This window comes from Periplaneta americana, chromosome 14 (assembly GCF_040183065.1).
Source record: "Periplaneta americana isolate PAMFEO1 chromosome 14, P.americana_PAMFEO1_priV1, whole genome shotgun sequence".
Taxonomy (NCBI): domain Eukaryota; kingdom Metazoa; phylum Arthropoda; class Insecta; order Blattodea; family Blattidae; genus Periplaneta; species Periplaneta americana.
In genome coordinates this window covers 67,937,914-67,945,914 of record NC_091130.1, presented here as the reverse complement: position 1 = coordinate 67,945,914, position 8,001 = coordinate 67,937,914, and the positions used below count along the sequence as shown (strand labels likewise).

The 8,001-nt window shown below is 30.8% G+C and overlaps 1 long non-coding RNA gene across 1 annotated transcript; it reads left to right on the top strand.

Annotated features, from left to right (window-relative positions):
- The first annotated feature begins 1,492 nt into the window (after window positions 1–1,492).
- Window positions 1,493–4,574, top strand: LOC138713408 (uncharacterized). Its single transcript, XR_011335863.1, has 2 exons — window positions 1,493–1,650; window positions 3,052–4,574. It is a non-coding gene; the product is annotated as an uncharacterized lncRNA (long non-coding RNA).
- Window positions 4,575–8,001: the final 3,427 nt, after the last annotated feature.

The following is an 8,001-nucleotide window of genomic DNA, read 5'->3' as shown; positions in this document are numbered from 1 at the left end:
GGCATAGAAGGCCAGCACTATACCAACTCGCCAACCAGGTCGACTTGAATCGTAAAAATATATATTTATTATAGGCCTATAGCAGAAGGACAGTGTTTTACACATACTAATTTTCATTATTGTACAAGATACAGTAATGGAGGAAAAAAATGTTGAATATTTCCAAAATGTTACTGCTATAAGCTGTGCCTAACCCCTTAAGTTATATACTACTTTTTACTGTAGCACTGGAAATGAAATATTTTACCCTCCGCATAGCATTACGTCCTATATCAGGAGCATATGTATATGATACGAATAATAATAATAATTATTATTATTCTTATTATTATTATTATTATTATTATTATTATTATTATTACTACATAAATGCCTTAATGAAGGTGCAAAGCATAATGAGATATGATACGAGTAAAAAAATATCCAATAGCTTGCTTATTCATTTCACCTTTTCCCCCCGTTCGGCATAGATATTGCATCAGATTTCAGTTGTGTTTAATTTTTACAGTTTTCGTAACAATAGTGGTGTTAAAGTGTGTTACAAAATGGAGGAAATATGACAAGAGACAAAAAAAACAAGCGTAGGTAGTGCAATAAAGTTGTCCAAAAAGCGTACCACGAATTACACTTGAAGTTTACGTATGTGATCGGTGTGAAAAGCAGATTCCTAGTTGATGAGTTTATTGCTAAGAACAAGTTTCAGGAATGCAAATTGTGGCTACATGTTTACTTAATGACAGTTGGTGTAACCGCACAGCGTGAGTCATCTGAATCGCTAAATAATGCATGTGCAAAATATCGAAAAGTTTTTTCACCCAGAAAATACGAATACAAAAATATTAAAAGATATGTCATAATGGAAGATAGCGTTACGTCAATGCGAAATGTTTCGGTACTGTTTTCTTCCGTACGAAACGAGCTAAGCCACGCCTACTATTTCATTCATGAAACGAGACTAAGCAGTTTTGCAATCCGCCGTAGTACAGACAGAACAGAGTGCAGAGTGTAGACGTTGAGAAAGAAGACCACAGAGACAGGAGAAGAAGGCGCGACCTTACCTTCGTCATCGACGGCACTACGCCCACGGTTTTGCAGCGGCATTGCGTAGTTCGTCATTAAAATGATTCACTCAACTAAATAAAATAAGATATACATAAAAAATGTCAAATTAGCCAAGTTTTTGTACCCTATACATGAATCATTCAATAAGGAAAAGCTATCTTTGTTATGGGCGTGTTAGTGTCGTACGCAACAGAACCAACAAACCTTACATTGTCCAATAAGCGTAGCTCTTACAGATAACAAAAAAAAAAGAACACAATTTTGAAGCACGTGATGCCATTTCATAACATTGCCATGCGTTGGGGGGACAGTCTTGCGGGAAGTGATTGGTATTTCCCCGTACTCCCTCCATAGACGTCAGTTCTTGCCTGCTCATGTAAGTTCATGATTCCCGCCAAGGCGTTGGTTTAATAGGCTATATATTGAGGCTGCGAGGCCGCGAATCTCAGACTGTCGGAAGGTTGCAAGGCAAGAAGACCGTTCTTACAGCTACAGTAGTCTTTCACAGCTCCTGACACCTGCCGGAGAGATACGCTGAACTTGTACGACGAGATCATCGTGAAGACTTCCACACGTGGCAATCACAAGGTGCGTTCATGCAACGTAACTTTTGTTTTTAAATAAATTGTGTAATTTATATACGAACACTTGTTTCAAAAATTATTTAACTTGATGATTATTGTTAGATCGGTCATTATTTCCTGTCGATTATAATTCGAACAAAATATATTAGTGAATGTAAAAAAATCGTAATAAAATTATTTATATAATATTTATTTTATTTGAACAAGCAAACACTAGCATATTACGTATCGTTTACGGCTTTCTGAAAATACAGTGCCAGAATTAATTATAGAAATCAATAAGTTGAAAATAATGCCACATAATAATTTAAATTTACCGGTACTCATTAGATAGGCCTAGCAATTTTGTCCTAAAAACTGCATCTTATTTATTTATTGCCAAAATTGACCGACTTTCTTACATCCATTTCCTGAATGCAAAATTAATGCAGTGAATTTTCGTGACAGAATAATTTGCACAATAAACGATGAGTATTAAAATATTTTCTTTTTTAATTTGTACGGTAATGTTTCATGTTACGTTCTTACTTATTAGGCCTACTTATATAATTACACGAAAAATTCCAAGAATTTAAATACCGGTACCAATTTTTTTCTGCATTATGTAAATATTTTCAGGTACCGGTACTGCTGTCCTGTATTTGTTAAAATTTAATTTATTATTTTAATCTGCTATCTAGTCGTTTTAATAATGGAAAACATTATTACGCTATACATTTTTCATATACGATCTCCTTTTCAAAGTGTTAGATTCTTTTGTGGACTACAGATGATTAAAATCCAAAGTTATTTATTTTTCATCTCGTAAAGTTATTCATTTCTGGAACCATAAGCAGTAGGCCTATTATGTACGTTCACTTTTACTCCATCTAATCTGAAACACGGAAGCAGTTGGCGATGCTCAATGCTCTAACAAAACAATCGGAAGCGTGGAATTTTCATTTATTTATTTATTTATTTATTTATTTATTTATTTATTTGCGAATTTATTACCGCTACTTAATTGATTTTTATTTATTCATTTAGTTATTCTTATCTATTTATTTGTCTATTTTATTTATTTATTTTTATTCATTCATTTATTTAGTTACTCTTATTTATTTATTATTTTATTTATTCATTTTATTTATTTATTTATTTATTTTCTGTCTGTCTCTGTTTCTCTATTATCTTGTCAAGGTAAAATAACTTATTCACAGATATATTTTTCTATTCCACAAATAATATTTTTAAGATGATTAATACTATTTATTTTCTTCTCCATTATATTTATACTATTTAATTCTGTAAATTATTTGTCATATATTCCAATTAAAATTTTAACAGAAAAAATAATTAATATAAAAATTGCAAATTGAAAATGATATGTAATTTATTCTTATCCATTTATTTATTCTTTTTATAGGTGTAACAATGAATCTGGTGATATGCCTACTGGTGCTCATCGCGATCGTGAAGATCGCTGAAAATCATCCTACTGATATACCGGTAACAGACCGATCATCGAAGACACTTAATGCAAAGGTTATGGAACACGTCCTCAGGGTTAATAATTTCAAGTGCAGAGATCCTCAGCCTCGCCTTATCCCAGTGGACGAACTGTTCAAAGTAAGGCCGCTGAACTTCTATACCCCTCGTGCTACAGTACTCCATCGCTGTGGTGAAGACACGGGCTGCTGTACCATTCCAGGTGAGAAGTGCGTGGCTGAAAAAGAAGAATCTGTCGCACTGGTGTTTAGCGTTTACGACCCAGAACATGAAGAAAGATTTTATGATACCGAAGTTGTTTCTAACCACACACTTTGCAAGTGTCAATCAAACGAAACTGAATAACATGAGGTTCACATTTTAGAAGTAACTGACAGGACTCAAAACAAACAAGACCCCAGTGTTACTGAAGGATTCAAACACAACAGAGCAACATCCATGCGGTTTGCTGACCTCCACACATTTACTTTCCCGCTTCTATCTGTGTTTACTTCATTTATATTTATGTAGAAAAATGACTGTCGAGCCAATTGGTATTATACCTGATACATTCTCAAACAACATATTATCAACATGCTCAGCAATATTCTTAAAATGTTCTACAAAGTTATTCACAGGCCATTATCCACAAAATTTTAACACTTTCACCAAGTGCTTCTTTAGATTGCTATCTATTTCAGTATTCCATCATTGGCTATGCAAGTGATGTAAAAAGTAACATATTATCAGTTACTTCTAAAATGTGATGTACCCATATAGTACCGATTGTAAAAAAAAAAAAAAGTGTATAAAACCATCAATATATATAATAACTGTGATATTAACAAGAGTGCAAATCGTTTCGACTCTGCATAATAGAGCCAGAATTTGAAGTTAAAGTATTTAATAGTATTTATATGTTATAATAGTCTGTATTCGATAATAGTAATTTCCCCTATGATAGGCCTAACAGGTAATTTAATACCCACATGAATTCTTTGTATTCCTTCTAGACTTTTTTCAGTACCATACTTAATGATTTATGTGATGATTTTTTTATTCTCTCTTATTTTCTGTGGTGGCAGTAAATCGTCAGGAGACTTCACTAGCCTATAATTTAATCTATTTTCACATGTTCATTTTTTAAGTTGTGTGTTAGTATTTCGCTAGTATGACAGCATCACGAGGTTGTTCTGTTTTAGTGTCGCGAACATTTTCAACATCAAGGACCATTGTGTTATGTTTTACTTCAGATATTTTCTTCTCAAGATCTACCTCTCCACCATATTACTGTAGGTATCTTTAATGACTAGCAATCAATTGTTTTCTAGCTCTTAATAATAAAATTATTTCTCTGTGCACATTATAAGATTTATCAACTAAACAATAACTTATACAATGATGTTATTTCACATTACAGTAAGTGCTATGAATTTCTATTACATTCTTTTTTTTTTTTAATATGGAGGAATGATCTTGAAATTTGAGGTTGAAAAACACCGTTTAAGTTCTTTCAGTCAATTTCCATCTCTCAAAACTTTCCTTTAACTTCAGAAGTGCTAGTATTATACAGTTTACTCAGGTACATACTTCATACACAGCGACACTCAGTTTATTTGGGCTTCATGAACCAAGAAGAGATCAAATGATCCAAGTGATTTTGCTCTGTTTCTCATCCTCTTCATCAGCCATTTTGCAACAAATATTATAACCTTATAACATAATTTGTTTACAATTTAACAAAAAACTAAAATTAAATTGAAAAAACTGACAAGATTTGAAGCTAATAAATTGCTTTTTAAAATACACACTCAAAGAAAACTGACTTTTTTATTTAAAAAAAATATTACTTATGATAGAAACAGTTTTAACAGAATCAATAGCCTGAATAAACAGTGTTTCACTGCAGTATAAAAAAGTATGAAAATAAAAACACCAGTAATATTAGCGATACATTTTACATATTGTCCATCGTGGTATGATAAAACAAGAGTTTTTTCATACTGTGCATTTATCAGTGGCACATGCTTTGTTTATTTAATAAGTAGTAAGTGTAGGAAGAATTCAAATAAGGAAGAGACGCTGGATTCTTCTCTTCATGCTTTCTACTTAGGACAAGGCCATTCCTATAAAGTAGAGTGATGAATTCTGTATATTATGTACTCTTTTACAAGACACTGTTATAGAATGCATTGCTATATTGTAGAATTAATTTTATTATATTGTCTACTGTGATAAATAGAGCCCGGATTTATATGCAGAATACGTACCGGTACCTTTTCCATATGCAAATGTGATAATCTGTCAAAATTTTGTTTTGGTTGGAAATTTTGCATGTATATTCAGTTCCATCAAGAAGGCACACACTACAACAAATATATGCCCACTTAAAACTTTTGCTTTTTCAAGAAAGTGTCATTTTGTTTTACTGTTGGAAAAAAACTAAATCATTTCAGTACATAGTCCTAATGCCTACGTGAATTTGGCAGCTTTACTCTATTCCTTTCCTGCAATGTAGCTGATGGTAGCTTTTTGTGAAGTAGATAGAACATTTTGCTTTATAAAATATTCTCCGGTGACAAATATTAAAGTTTTACAGAAGAAAATCTCATATTTTATGCATATTAGCATACATATTTCCAATATTTGCATATACACCCGGGCTCAAGTGATAAAATATAAGACTGAAAGTCATAACAGAAAATGTAAAATATTTTAAATTTTAATTTATAAGAGTTGTAAGTTTTATGAACGTTAGAAATGATTCAGCATAATGAGTAATAGGATATTAGAAATCATTTGTGTAATTGCTTCTGTCCGATAACATTTCTCAACCAGTATCTCTATCCTGCTGTATAATAACGCATTTCAAACAGCAGAGACTTCGAAATCTTTTTTTCATAATCATGTAATGAGTAAGAAATGTCAAAATATGTAGTGCAATGACAAATAGAGAACTCTAAATTGACAGTGAGATATTTAATATTTATTTTAGTTGTATTATTACATACGATATATTATGAAGAGAATATGAAACTTAAATTTAATGCACAGTATTAAAATCTATTTCAATTACAATTATTGTTTTGCCATAATATATAATTATTTACATATTTTCAAAATAGTCTTTCTAGCCTTCGATATGGAAATATCATAATTTACTATTCCCCCTATTGGCCTACTTGTAGTATAACGACAAAATTATAGGTATATGCTGTATTGATAAATTATTGATACTTTAGTAATGTAATACATCTTACAATAACAGCTAAATTGCCTTCACATTTGTACGATATTTTGTCAGTCATGATTATTGAATTGTAAATTCTATCATTCTTCTTCAGTTTAAAATTAATGGAATGCAGCTCCAGAATACTGTATTAAAGACTGTCATATGTCCTACAACATCATCATCATCATCATCATCATCAGCAGCAGCAGCATCAGCATCATTATCATCCATTCTCGTGTCTCCAATTATGGGATCGAGTGTGATATATCAGCCTGCTGAATATCTATACGAAAATAATCTTTCGTTTGGCATTTTCACAATTATTATTTTTTTATTTTTAGTTAACATTTAGATAATCTGATTTTTCCCAACTGGTTGAGAAATAATTCCATTCTCTTTACCATATTGTGTTGTTTGAAGAAGACAAATATAAGTTTCAAAACAAATTTATATTTTCCCAAAAACTTATCTTTCCTCTGAATTGTCTTCACATTTCAACACATTATAGGTACTACACAATAATCGCCTTACTAACCACTGATAATGCTTGAAGTTCTTTAAGAAGTCAGGTTATAAGTTCTCCTTCCTAAGAAGCTGTTATATAGCTTTTGTGTAAGACTCTTGTGCAATTTATTTATTTGAAACTAATTTATAAAACAAATAATTATTTAAATTATTTATTTGCTTGTATATACATCAGTGTTGTATGATTTTGTTTTAAATGAAAGTGATGTTCTGCAACTTTTAACATACTTTTGTATGTAAGAGAAATATGTACTGTTTGTGTATGTGAGATGTTAATGAATGTTTCAAATGAAATAAACATTTTATAAAAAATTAATTGTTGAGTTCTTTTTCAAAATGTCTACTGATGATTAACTTGCACAGTCCAGAAAAGGTAAATATACACATGACATAATGGTACTGTATTACTTATACATTACCGGTACCAGTTATATAAGTTAAGTGGACACTATGGTGAAATAACGAAGAAAAATTAAGAAAATCCACTTTTTTGTTTTTATAATCATAATTATATTTGAAAGTGTTTCAAACGATCTAGCCATATAATGAAATGTTGCCAAACATACGGCGTGTGAGTGAGTTGAGAGAAATGTTTTTTTTTTTTTAAGCTGTTTTCTTGACTTTTAAATTTTATGCAGTTGATTGAATTAAAAAAGTTCCTTGCACAACAGTTATTGTCAGATTGGTCTGAAACTTCTCACATAGGCCAATTAGATATTGATAAATACAATTTAATTAGCATTTGTATGAAATATTAATATTAAGTTCCTTCGAGGCATAGATTAAAATATGATGTAATGATAAGTTCATGAAATTTAAAATTTTATTGGGATTCTCTATTTAGACTGAGCTCAAAAAGCTAATTAATTTTTATTCCCATGAATATTTTAATCTTTTGAGAGAATATGAAATAAGAATTTTGAAAATTTTGATGCAAGGAACCTTTCAGTGATGTCAATATAAAATATATTTTTAAAATATAATTTCAAAACTATTAGCCCTAATGGCACCAAATTTGGTACAGATGATAGTATTGTGGACCTGTTTATGAAGTTTAAACTTCACAGATTTTGAATGAAAATTGTGGAAGTTTTAAAAATCATTTAAGTGTCCCCATAATACACAGATATT